This window comes from Hemiscyllium ocellatum, chromosome 2 (genome assembly GCF_020745735.1).
Source record: "Hemiscyllium ocellatum isolate sHemOce1 chromosome 2, sHemOce1.pat.X.cur, whole genome shotgun sequence".
NCBI classification, from domain to species: Eukaryota; Metazoa; Chordata; class Chondrichthyes; order Orectolobiformes; family Hemiscylliidae; genus Hemiscyllium; species Hemiscyllium ocellatum.
In genome coordinates, this window is record NC_083402.1 from 54,484,095 (window position 1) to 54,498,861 (window position 14,767).

Consider the following 14,767-nt stretch of genomic DNA (forward strand, 5'->3'; position numbering starts at 1 on the left):
CATTAGCATTCTCGGCCCATGGACCTGCATTGACAACTAACAGAGATATCTATGTCCTCACTATTTGTTCTCTCATATCGTCTTCATTTTTTTTCTGCGGGGGCTCAAATTTCCACACATGTTACAAATAGTGTTTTCTGGTAGAAATAATAATCGATGAGTTTGGAGGAGACCACGGCAGTGTTGTTGAGCTATACAGAACACGACTATGTGGCCAACATGATGTTTTGCCTGGATTTGTCGTTTCTAAGGTCTAGGCTGATAATCACATGTTAAGTGAATGAAATGAATAAAGCAATCAGGGCATTTTTTTTGGCACCAAGCATTAAATTGTGGTTTCACACGCTGTGTGACGCTGCCCATTTCTTCAGCTGTCACTGTTTCGTCTGAGTTTCCCTTCATTTGATTTCTCATTAATAACTGCACTCATTACGTAACGACAGGATTAGTATAAACTAAGTCAGCAGCATTGTGCAGAGTCTGGGAAGGTGTTTCACATTGTACTAACACGCACATGGTCAGCCGAACCGTGTACTTGTAAACAACTTATTCCGTATTGTCCTTGTTGTTGGTCCTAACCGTACTTAATGTCTGAGGGTGAATAAAACAATCGCCTTGTCACTGAGGCAGAATTCTTTCAACTGTGCTGTGTACGTTATTCAGGGTCCTCTGAAAGAATAGTAATTATTGGATATAATTTTTGAAACAGAGATTCTTATCTTTCAGAAATTTCTCTTCCAAGTTTTCTCCCCCTTCTTCTCTAAGCCTTGCTCCTCGCTTGCTTTGTTGTTTTAAAATATGCATGTCGCTCAGGAATGCAAGTCACGAGTCCAAACTTTGTGTCCAACCTCCCACATGAAATGATCCTTTTATAAGGAACCCGATATGTCTCAATCTGCACTTAACTGAGAGCCTTTGGGTAAGGGGAGCGTAGTCTCTTCTAAAAAAAACACAGCACCAAGATTCCATCCAAAACCCCAGGCTTTTTTTTTATTTCACAGGGAAGAAATCTAGCACACATAATTAAAGGAGGCAGCGGCCAGAGGGGACTGTCTGCAAAAAGTAAGAGTTTTATTTCTTTTGAGATTGGATTTGGGCTGTCATTAAGTATAAATATATCAACACGTGGCATTTGCATCTCAGTGATATTTGTTTGTTTGTCTGCGTGAAAGATAAAGAGTGGGAAAGAAAAGGTTGCAAAAAGTGAAAAAGAACAAATGATTTTGTTAAGCTGCATGGTCATAGAGCAATTACAAAGTGAATTCACAAGAATACTTTTTTAAAAAAAAAGTACAAATGAATGTTGGAAACCTTTCTAACACTCCAAAGAGTGCATTTTTAAATAATAGAAGTTAAGAAGAGGGAGATGTTTTGTTTGTAAGACCTGGGTTCAGAGCATGGTAAAATAAATGAGAAGATGGAGATATTGGAATAAGGGTAAAATAGGATACGATTCACTCGAAGATCTGACGGACACAGAAGATGGTCTCGACGGGGGTTTCTCTGTAGCTTAGTACAGCGAGTGTAAACAGAATCAAACCTTTAACAGTCAGTGGGAATGTCAGGAGATTCCTCCTTCGGTACACTCTGATCACCAACAGTGACGTCAATACATTTTAAAAGACATCCTCTACGGAGTGATACATGTGGACATATCCGTTTCAATAAATATGTAAAAGATTTCCTCCTTGCATACTCCATACTGGGTCTGTAGGCAGAGATGTGGTTTGGGCCATGGTGTGATTGATGCGACCTTTTTTTCCATCTTCAGTACCTTCACATGTGGAAAACTTAACCTGAGTAGAGGATTTAATGTTGTCGGGGAGAGGTGGTAGGGGGAAATCCTAACACCTGGGCTGTCTTCAATTGTGCCGGAGCAATTCAAGTACACAGCGGCCAGTCTGTGACTCTGGCTCCACGATCAACTCTCTCTTTAAATGTTATTTGAAAACATTCTGTTGCAATTATACACCATGCTGAGCTCAATTTTATTAGTGGCTTATTTTAATGCAGTCATATTGCTAAGTCAACAACGCTTGTATTTAATAACGGTCTCTCGCTCCCTCTATAGATTATTATATATACACAACTAGCTCGGATACTGAACTGTCACCATCCAATCACTGACAGTGAATCAAAATATCAACCTGTTCACTTTCTTTTTCCAAGAAAGTACTTTCTTTTAGTTGAGCACAGCTTTTTTCATTGCTTAGTTTGCAATAATTACATATTGGGATATGTCTAAATCCTGAAATAAACGGTACCGACGAGTGATAGCGTTTCCAATGAGGAGCCTATTTGAACGCTGTAATAATTTCTCTCGAGGTAAAAATAATAAGTCTGATTTACTCGTCAGTTCCTCTAAAGTTCCATATGCTGGCAGAAGCAATTATTTCGCAAATAGTATGCGCGGAATGGAACATTTCCGACGCAATATTGTATATACCGTATAACCAGTCAAAGTATGATGCGTGAAAAAAAAACCTGCCTTCCTGTAATGACATGTGCGAGGTAGGTCTATTGTAAATGCTGAATCGCTTAAAAGGGAAGAGGGATTGATTAACTGGCACACGTACGTTTAGTACATTCAGGACAGTTTTATGACATAAAGCTGGGACCCCTAATATCATTCTTGCGATTTAATATTGCACGGAGCCCTGTCTTACTACATGGAAGCTATAACTAAGATAAGGCAGGACGAGAGGGAATTTTACAAACTGCACCACAACCGACAAATGTTCAAATGTGAATTTGTTTTAATTTAATTGCACATCAGAACAGACAGGCGTGGAGCTGTGTGAATGATGTTGTGGCTAATATTCTTCTAATTTAGAATTTATTTACCTAATTTCTCAGCATGGCTCCTATTTTTCTTCATAATGGATGGCTAGATTGTTTTGTTAGTTTTTTTTTCGCCTTCTCGTTTTAGCTGCAGTGTTACAGATTGAACGTGTAGCCAGCAATACATCATGATATAATCAGGCCCCCTCCCCCTTGCGAAAGGGGGACGCGGACTCTTACTAATTCCCCAATATGTCTACAATAAAAGCCGTACAGCCTTTGGTGAATTAGTAGCCTCAATGTTTCGCAGATGTGCCACTTAGACCAGAACTTGACCCTCTGATTCCCTCGTAAATAACCCACTACTAAACGTTCCCGTCAACATATATTTTCCTGCATATCCAAGCAAGTCCGTAAAAAAAATACAACAAGAATGAAAAACAAATAGAAAATACCTTCAGCAGCATGCTGGGAGCGAGACTGTTTAATATAAATGCGCCAGGTAATGATTCTTTGCCGGCCTCATCCCACACTTTAATATATTTGGTTTATTGCTGATATTGAGTCAGCCATTTTTAATTTTAATTCATAGGGAGACTTGCTATGAAGCGAAGCTGCAACAGTCGATAAAAATCCTACAAGCCTGAGACTTGAACGCTCCAGGGAGGACATCACTAGCTTTTGGTAGCACTTTGTGGCCTACATACCGTTGCTATGATTACAGAAGCACCTCATCTTCTTGTTAAAAAAAAACAATCTTTAATCTTTGTAGCATATTGCCTTAAAGCCAGCCCGGACTGAGGTTTGTTTAGAGTGAGAATCAGTGAGCGCTGTGCTTGTGGGGAGGCTGGGGCGGTGGGGAGTTGGGGGGAGGGGAGGGGGGAGGGTGGGTGGTGGGTGCGAGTGTGGAAGGGGGTGGGGGAGCGAGGGGGAGAGGGAAGGAAAAGCCCTTTTCTGAGTGACATGACCTCTCTGTTCAAAGGCCAAGCAAGAAATAAACGCTCCTAATCTGAATGGGGCGAATTTTTTGGCAGGTTTCAAATCCTTTCTTTTGAAATGGGATGAATTTAGAGTCAAGGAGCAATCTTTCTTACTCAACATCGGGGCATTTAAAGAGCTTCTAAGAACGCACTTGCAAAGGACGTTGTCTGTTTTGCATTTTTATGAAAATTAATTCTGTGTACGTTGACAAAATCATTAAAATTATGTTAGCAGACATCACGTGGGGTGTTGTAGGATCAGACTGGACACAGGGTGGACAGATACAGCAGGGGCATGCACGCTTTAAGACAGGGGGTCTTTATTAAGTTGGAGCATTTAGAGAAAGAAAAACGAATATCTTACAAAGCTCTCACTATACTACTGACAACAAAACCTGTCAGATCTTCGCTCTCTGTTACTAGAAAGGAGACAGTGTCCTCATGTGAACACCTTTCAAGGCACTATTTAGAGGCGTCTTTGTGAATACTCACTTTCTGAAAGGGAACCTTAAGTACAAAGGCGAGCTACGAAAATTCGCTCAAACTAAAGTTTATAAGAAAGTTTTATTCAGAGTTTAACCAGCCTTTGTGTTATCTCGGTTATTTAACTTCACATCACCACTTCCGAGTAGTCTTCTTATGTTTGGTAACGATTCCAATGCTGCACATATTTCAAATATTCTCCCTGTGGAGACCGAGAGAAAAAGAGAGAGAAAAAAAACATCCTGACGTTTCGATGGTTATTCTTCCCTATTCATTCAGATAGTTGAGCTCGGTTTACTAATTGTTGCTCTCCGGATTATACATTAATGTCCCTTCGAACTTTGCACGTGATTGCTGTGTGAAAATTTAACTCACGCTTTCCATAACATTATAAAGACAGAACAAGGAAGGACAAAGGACAATTTAATAAGCTATCACTGGACAGAAGGAATGTGGTGGTTTTAATAAGAAACAAGAGGAGGAGGGGGAGCAAAACATTCAGGTGAAGCTCAGTTTTTTTTATGAACCACATCAAAGTAAGTTTGAAATCCCCTGCGTTCCACCCCACATAGATTTCGCAAGTGGGTATGTTTGATATATATGAGTGTTAAGGTAAGGCGTGCTGTCAGAATACACTCTTGCTAAAAGTATACAATAAGACACTACAAAACTGGACAACAGAGGCTAGCGTGCACCTTCAATTTAAACTGTTTTTTTAGTCATCTCCTGTAGAATATTTAATCTGCAGACTGCCTAATATGGAATTGCAAAATTACAGCGCCGGCAGCACCAAGTTAACACCTTTTACTAAAAGGAACATTTCGACAGGCGTTAAAACAGTCTCCTTGTATTGTTTGCAGTTGAGCTCGCCTCTGTTGCCTTAACTTCTTTCTGTAACATTCTACATTCATTTACTAACAATACTGAAACACCGATAAAACTGAAGGAGAAATCAAACAATTTCTGTGAAATAATTAATGACAGTTGTAGTGTCACGTAATTATTCAAAGAATACTTTCTGACGTTCTGCAGGAATAAAGTTTAATGCCGCTGGCATCACATCTCCTTATGTTTAATGCTATTAACTGATGTTGCTCTACAATCTGCATTCACTGCCTTATAAGATATTAGCGTATTATTACAGTGAAATTGGCTATTGGTTATTAGTCTGTTTCTAAATCTATGTGTATTTTGTCTTAAGATGTGACTTTTTTACAGTTCAATTTGAATGTAAAAACGCGTTTGATATAAGTTACTGTCATTGTCGCTATCAAATTGCAACAATTTTCTCAGTATTCTATTCAGCATAATGTTGAATCGTATTCTCTCTGTGCTGTGACTTTTGATATGAGGAGAGTGTAAGTATATAGTTTAAAAGTGTTTGTTTCCATGGGATTCACAGATAGGTGTTTGGTCAAAATGATACAATATATATGTGCCCTTCCCTTAAATACCTAGAGGAAGCAAACAAGGATAATTGCCGTGGAACAGCAAGTATCAGTGTTAAAATGAGCTTTTACGTGGACAGTATTTCTGAATTTTCAGAGCTTTTCGTTCCTTTGTTCGGTCGCCTTTTGCACATCTTCGAAATAAGAATGCAAGACGTGCGTTCTTGGCACAGTTTGACGACCATTTAAGTAAAATTAAAAAGATTGCTGGACAGCATAGCACCATATTTTCCACCGTGTAATATTTGTGCAAATATTAGTCCCATTAAATTAGAAAGAGATCATTAACTCGTGCCAGTTCGTGGTCCCGCTTCTATAAAATCTCTACTATAAAAATTGAACTAGACGAAACCATTATAACATCTCTGTATAGTGCAGAACAGAGCTGGGGCTCTAAGGAATCTCGGATACATTGTTTTAGCTATGTCACTGTGCAGCTAACAACTTCAAGGTGAAATAATTATAATCTTCAAGCAAATAAAGAGCAGATAACGTTTGCAAGGTTTTATGAACTGATGAGCTGTAATTCAGAGCAAATAGTCATCCTTTTTACAGATCACTGTTCGTGAAAGGTAATTATGCAAATAAAATGTTTTACGTTTCTAGAGATACTTTAGTGTCAGTCAATTTTGTCCGAAGACAGTGAGCTAACGCAGAACAAAACGTCCGCAGATTCGCTTTTCATTATTTCAGATCGCGTACTCCAAGACCAAAATCAACCATTTCGCTTCGGCTTCATCCCAACAAGCCAAAGAATTTTCTCGAGAAATAAATATGAAAAGGAAAGCGAAGAGCCTGTATTAATTTCTGATTAGCCGGAAGAATAACTACTCGTTTTTAAAACTTAGGTAAAATGTAAATGTTCCAAGTGGATCATTTTCTACAAAGGCTGGGCGTGCTATTTTAATTCAACTTACAACACATTTGTCAAAGCAAAATGATATAGCCACCTGACGGCTTCCTTCTAGTGGCTTCATGAAAAACTGGATCTATACACTTGGAGTTGTTTTAGAACAATTTTCTCATATTCTCTCAGGCCATTGATGCGAACAAAGGTACAATTTCAAAACAACTGAAGTAATATGTTGCAGAGAACAGTTATAAAAGTACTTCTACTTAATGGGATACTAATCAGACCATCTCCGTGGACCTATGTTCAGTGCCGACGTTTTATGTATTTGAACGACATATTTTTAAGGAAGTAAATTCCATTAACCCCAGCTCGCAGCAAAACATCAATTCAGCTTTCTAGTTTCAAAAGCATTAGATAGCAATGTGTCGCTCCTGCTCAAAATGCATTTGAACTTGAAAAGATTCCACCTTATAGTTATTCTAATAATTCAAAACATTATTCAAAATAAACTCACCAGCTAAATGAAAGTGTTGATTCATTTTCCATAACAGCCTTTAATATAGTGTACTCTTGAAAGACTCTTGAAAGGCAGACAGATAGATAGATAGATAGATAGATAGATAGATAGATAGATAGATAGATAGATAACAGAATGGGCGCTTTAACATCAAAGTGTGCATCTTACATAGTTAGATATTAATGGTTGATTCTTTGAAACATATTTATTTAAACATTTTGTAAGTATGTTTGTCCTTTTGCATTCCCACTGTTGAATCTTCATGTAGTACTTCTGTAGTTGTTAGATTGTTTGTCCAAATTTGTCTGCCGTGCTGTGATCTTCAGGGATTGTTCCCGCGTCCCCTGGTGATGCAATGTAATTTCCGATCATGTGGGCTAGATGGCGCTGTAATTCGCGAGCACACCATCAGCCGCAGAAGTATATGGAAACACTGTCTCAAGCTGCTTTGCTTTAAGATTTATTTTAAACACTTTCACGCACACATTCAGCTGTCCAGGTGCTTTCGATTTTAATATAATCACACAGCCCAGATCATTACACCGCGTTTGCTCTCCCACCATCCCCATCCCAGCCCCCCAATAAATCCACAGTTGATGTAAATCACAATGTATTAGTGTTGTGGCCCAATTTTTGTTTAGCGATATTAGATTTTGGACTAAAGAAAATCCGTAGCTGTAGGCATTTGAAACGTTATTGTCACATCTGTCTCACAATGGTTAAAACTACCTCAAACAATAAACACACTTGCATATAATTCATTCTGTTATCCATGAGCATAGCATGCTATTGAAATGATATCACTATGTATAAAACAAATCATTTTCATCTTTTGAACATTTCCCGGTCCAACTATCTAATTAATGTCTGAAACAACATGCGACTTATTCGACAAAAGTCTTGTTTGAGATCTGCGTGTTATTTATCGAGCGTTTAACCATGAGCTCAGTATATTTTTAATTGCACTAGAACTTTTTCGACTAAAAGTCAACCAACGCTGCCCAATCGAGCGCTAAGTACAATATTTGCCTGCAATTGATAAACATGGAAGTAGCTTCCCTTACAGAAATGCATCAGATTTTGGTAAAAGTGATTTGCCAGGGGGTTTGCAAGAACTAATTGTATTTATCGATTTGGCAGGAAAATTCGATTTGTAATATCAAATGAAGCTTTGAATAAAGATCGCAGAATTAGTCTTTTTGCGTCGGATGTTCCCTTCAATCTAAGAAGGAAGAAGCAAATAAATGGGAACAAGTTTTAGTTTGAAGTAAATTTAATTCATATTCGAGGGTCAGAAAAAAGACTAACTTCCACGTCAGGGGCTAGTAATCTATAGTTTGAATGTACAAGTAATAGAGGGAGAAACGGTTTCACTTCTGCTGACATTGAATCAAATATATCTTGTTATTAAAACAGATTAATCGGAATTTTGAAGTAAAAGTTAAATATAGATACGCTACAATTTACAAGTAACAGTTGTGGATCCCTGTTTGTATCATATGTAAAGCAGTTGCGTCAGAACCGGGCGTCTTACTCTGTTTCAATGAATTTGCAATCAATCTAACTTTTAAACTGTTTCGATCAATCCGCTTCAATGTGCTTGATAATGTAAATCGGTATTTTGCGCGAAATAATCAAATCCATTTGTCAACTATTATGCTTAAATTCAAAAGGTGCCACCCGTTATTTTGTATAAGCGTTTAGATGATGAGGCAACGGAATATGTGCATACCACACACTTTAAGCGTGCTGCTTTTTAGTGGCTATTTTGAGTTTCATTTAGAATTCTGGCTTGTCGGGAAGCGAAAACAAAACAGATCGGCAGCAGTTGCGTTGTAACTAAATGGCACTGAAACCCACAGAAAAGTGCAGAGTAGTGGAGTCGCGTCTGCAAATGTCACAGCTCGGCAGCGCGGAGTGCAGCCGAAACAGCGGTCAGTGCACACCTGCACACCAGGCCTTCCTCTCACAGCAACCACCATCACTCTGGTCAGCAAAGTAAAGACAGGGTTAATTCGATTTATTGGATGGTTAAATATCCTGTAAAAAAACACCAAGTGCTAAAATTATTGTTAGTTATAATTTTTGTATATAACGTACAGCAGATACTCTAATTAATATTAACATAAAATTGACGAGATCCATTAATTCAATATAGATTTCTAATCCAATGTGAGATTGAATGACAATCTCCTTTATTTGTCTTGCCAGAGTGCCAACGATGTGAACACGCTTATTATCCCGAGATAAATGCATCAAATCTTCATTTTTAAAATTTAAAACTATGTAAATATATTATCGCTGTTATTTGCTTTCTCCCGCGCAAAATTAGTTAAAATAATGTCATTGGTTAAACCGTGGATTTGATGAGATATGTCCAAAATCAAATAGCTCGCTCTGTTCATTACTGTGCAGAACTGAACTAAATAGACGTGGGGTATTTTGTAAAGGGACTGGATCAGAAAAGTGTTTGGAAAAAGTTTGGAAAAACTTCTGTTCTGACTGATTTATTCAGAATTTCTGACGTATCTCAAAACAAAATTAACAACAGATGCCTACGCTGAACTCTTTAAAGTCATCCGAATGTCGCGGCGTTTGGTCAGTTCTTATAATTATGAATCGGAGTTAAAATTAGGTAAAGGTGCAATTAATAAGCATTATTAAGATAACCTCTGTAAGAATAATATTCTTCCGGGCAGCATTAGGAACGTTTAAATTAGCGCTCTGTTTATGAGGAAAATTTTATTTCCAATTTACACGTGGGTTTTCTGTCTGAGATCAAACTATCACATCTGAAGATTGATGTTATCAGTTATTGGAACCCAGCGTGTTCCAATCTTTTATTGAAATCAGAGAATAGATATCAACGATTGTGAAACACGATTACAGACAACAGTATGTTATTAACTATTTCGGCCTATTCCATACGAGATATGTACTTTACTGGCAAGATGATATTAGCATGAAAATAACATAGAGTTTGGTTAATTTCTGACCAAACTATTTAGGTGTTATTATAATATAGATGTTGATGCCGCACTTGCAGTTTGTCCAATTTATACATCACAATCAATTATTTAAATATTGTTTTTCATAAACCCATTGGTTTTGAACGCCGTTCATGTGTGTGGTGAAGATTTGAGATATGATATTGATTTTCATGAAAGCATCAAGGAAGCTTTTCTTTATATATATATACTGGGCAGTTTGCTTTCACTAAATAGAAGCAAGTCCATCTTTGACGTTGACAAATGGTCTACACAGAACTAGAGCCATTTAGGGATGACTTTGAAGGGTTGCAAGAGGAAAAGTGGCCAGGTGAAAAGGGTTTAACCAGGTTCAGTGGGCAGATGACAAGGCTGTCTCTAGTCAGAGCCTGTGAAGCAAGATCTAAGGCTAATAGAAAAAAGGAGTTGTGTTATTTGAAGTGGCTAATCACTGAGGAAATAAACAGAACAACGGTGCTTGTTGAAAAGTTAAAATAAATCAATGCTTAAAAGTCTAAAGCTTTCGAAATGTTATCCTACCGCCTATGACTTAAATTTTGTAGAAACTTGAGTAAAATACTGCGTAAGATGTAAATGCTTCAATCATTGCGACCAATCTCCAGTTTAAATAATCAATTCACTTCAAGACTGATAAGAAATAATAATAAATACGCAATTCAACAGGTTAATATAACATATACAGCCGCATTACTTAAAATTTATAAGAGGTTGTGCAATATGTTAGAACCTTCAATTTGCATGATTTTAAAAGATAGGCGAGTGTAATTATGAATATTTTAGTTTTCGGGAAAGCAAAACACAATAATATGTTTGCATTTTAAGTTTGAAAGCAAGTGACTGACGTTCCGGAAATGAAAAAAAAACAACCAGGAGAAGCTGAAGATTGCCAATGGTATTTTCTATCTAGGTTTTTAGTGATCGAGGAATTTCGGCAGTTGTGAAGAATCTAGATAGCAATTGGAATTTAAGAGGATAAACAGACAAGAAGGAATAGGTTAGATTTTTTTTTCCTTTCTATTTTGCTACTGAATCTTGTTGCGTTGCTGTCAAGATGTGGATATTTAGCATGGGCTTGATACGGACGGTGGCTCCAGAGGCTCATCTCCAGGGGGCTTTAATTAACAAGCTGTCGGGAAGCTGAAACTCCCATCAAACATTTCCTGCCCAAAAGCAAATCTACTCACATAGTCCAGGTGTAATTCATTCTTTGGGAGAGGCAAGTTCACTGGCAGCAAAGTTTTATTTTAAAACTTGATTTGTATAATAAGCTCTAGTAATACTCTCACTATGTGATACATGTTTTCAACTCAAAGATTTTGATGGCAGCTGTATGGGAGAAGTTGCCAACAGCAATAAATCGCGTGGTTGCAATTGTTTTGGAAAACGCGGTGAAGGAAGAACGCCAAAGAAAGAGAATAAAAACAGAAAAAGAAGAAATGCGCAATCGATATAGAGTAGTCCAGGGCAGTAAAATACAATAGACTGCACAGACAAACGGAGAGAATGGAAACAAAGGGGACAGGCGATGAGGATAGATGTGAAGTAAGAGGTATCACGGAATTAGACTGCTCAAAGTAAATAAAATAAACAGAATCTAAACAAAGAAACAGAAATGACTCTAAAAATATGGGTAAAACGCATGAGAGCTACAACCAACTAGGGCAAAAGGGCAAAAGTGGAGAAATACGTCTGGTAAAGTATGCCTATATGTGAAGGATATGTTATAAATCATGGTGTTTAGTCCATTGTAAACTTTAGATAGTTAATAAAGAAGTTTTAGCAATTGAAACGATTACTTGACTCCGTCCCTTTTTATTAGTACAAAGATGTAAATGCCTTATTCGTTTCTCCTCACCACCCTACCCGCTTCTTGCTCTTATTTGCCAAGGGGTCTACGAACACGGCCGAATTTGTGACAATGCTGCAGTGCGCTGTCCATGGTGCTACACCTCCAACACTCAGTGTCTGAGATCTCAGCAACTGAAATACTGTTTGACTCGTACTCACTACTCATTCAAAACATGCATACTTCCGTATTGTACTTTCTAATATTTCCACGCTCCATCACCCCCAAGATTTCCTGTTTTCGAGAACTAACACCAGCTTTAAAAAAAAAACTAAATGCCGCCATTTACTTTTTATATAGACGCAAATGCTTGCGATGACAATTTCTGCTCAAATAATACTTTACATCAGTGTTCTCAGCTATGATTTAGAATTTCACATTCAATTCCTCCTCTTTCACTTACGTTCATTCGCATGTCAGGGTGTACTGACATGTTAACTTTGACTTAAACCACACTGATTAGTTGTAGCTACACTTTTTGCAGTTTGCACATGTATGTTTTTACGAGTGAAGCACAATTTATATTTTACAAGTTATGCTATGTATAAAATCTGTACTAACAGATAAATACATAGCCAACTGTAATGATTAGAACTAATAGCAAGTAGCATAGTTAGTATTAATACTATAATCATTTCTGCACTGCAGGGAATGGATTTATTTAAACTTTGTTTTACTGGAAACGACAATAAGTTGGCGCACAAAATGTCTCTGCAAAGCTAGATACCCTGGAACCAGAGTTCGCTCTCACACATATAGTAATTGAACCATATACATGTAATTTCAACACACATAAATATAGAGAGCTGCAATTTGGTGCATCGGTCGCCTTTGGCCTCCATATTCTGTGTAATGTTAAATGTTTCAAGGTATTTTTCTTTAATCATTATTTGGTACCTTGGTCACTGCTCCTAATATTTAAGGAAGTCCACTCAATATCGAAATTTTCTAAAAGCTGATGTCAGCTGCATAACCGACTAAAATAACGGACAAAAGCAGAGATGACAATCATAAAGGAAAACTTAAAATTACATTCATTTGTGTTTGTGTAAGAGATGTCCATTTCAAATGCGCTGGAGCTTAGTAAATTAAATGCATTGATTAATACTATGGATGCAAGTAACCAGAGCTCTTGAACAATGAGGTACAAGAGTCGAATGAAATCTTGCTGAACTACTCAGTTCTGAATCTTTTTCGCCTTCCATTGTTTCTCACTAAATTTCCTACGCCCTTTTTGTGCAGTCACCATGGTCCTCTCTGATAAAGTTGCTTTTCAAAAAAAAATTCCCCAGAAGTTGAATTTCAAGATTAGTTCTTTGGGGATAATAACACCGGTGCACCAAAAGTTATATGGACTCGCGGGTGTTTAACTTATGTTTTATTCAGAGGCAGCCGTGAGCTGGCCAAGACGTCGATTTATTTAATTCGAGTTTGAAAGTTCATACCCAGTAGTGTGCAGGAAATCAATGAGTAGCTGCAGAACTATTTGACGGAAGTTGGAATGAGTTGAGTTGACATCAACCTTGACCCTAGAGGAGAGGAGAGTTAGATCATTTTCATTTTATTTTTAGGTTTGGTGTGAAATACTCTAAACATAAGAGCGAATGCAACTTATTTAGCGGTAATTTAGCATGAAACTGGGTTAGAAAGTTAGACATTAAAACCATTATCACTGGTGTTTTGATTTTACTTTAATGATTTGTTAATGTTTCGATCTATTTTATGGAATTAAAAAGTTCGTGCAATGCAAATCACATGCCTCGTGGGAACTTCTCTGCTTTGAGCGCGCGCGCGCGGGAAAACCGATCTGAAAACAGAGTCAGTGGAGTCGTAACAAGCCAGAAGCTGTGTAGATATTTTTCAGTACTTGCACCGAGAGAGGAAAAAGAAAATTCTGACTTTAGATGAGAGCTGAATCCTCTGTCTGGGAAGAGGCAAGGCAATGGTGGGTGCTATGAAGAGGCATTCGGTCGAGCATTAGAAGTGTAAAACACCTGAGCTCTAGAGAGGACAGAACGGGATGTGGGCGGGGGGGGGGAGGGAGGGTGGATGACAGAGAACACCAGGGTACAGAAAACATTTCCTTAGTAGACAGGTGCCATGCTAGCACTTTTCTTTCAGCCCATCTGCATAGCAGCAAATAACCAACAGATATCCTTTGGCTAATACAGTAATGTTATATTCTATAATGTTCACGATTTCCACAGACCCAAAGAACTGCGCTAGAGGAACATTTGTATCCAACATTGCGCAGTTCTCTCACTACGAATGTGACCTTTCCCCATATAGATGTTAGCAATGTCAAAGTTCTAAACAGATTTGCCCTATTAAAGTAGGAATAACCTAACAATCAACCAATTTCTAAAACAGTTTAATATTGACAATACATTTTCCACATAAGCGGCTACATTAATGCAGTACATTTCGGGATCTTTTCCAAAACATACAACATACAACAGGCATAGTCCTTTTCAAAAACGAACTTAAATTGGCCTTTTGCGGTTATGTCAATACGGCTGAGAATAGCTGTTGATCAAATATCACCGCGCATCAGTCAGGAATAAGGTTGCTCAGGGTGGCCAAAACGGAAAAGCGGGCATTTAAGCTGTTGATCAGTTTCAGGGCAAATGCCCTGCTGCGTTATTCTGAAATGTCACCAAAAAGTTAAAATTTGAGCACAAATCCAAATTAACTTTGACAGAAATGAGAGCTAAAACAAAACAAAAGAAGATCGGTGACACTTCAAACCCGTGTACCAGAAAGGCGCACAGCTGCATACGTGGGGGTAAAGGAAGATTACTGGCAACCTTTTGATAAACTGGTATCAAATCAGAAATAACGTATAGGAGCT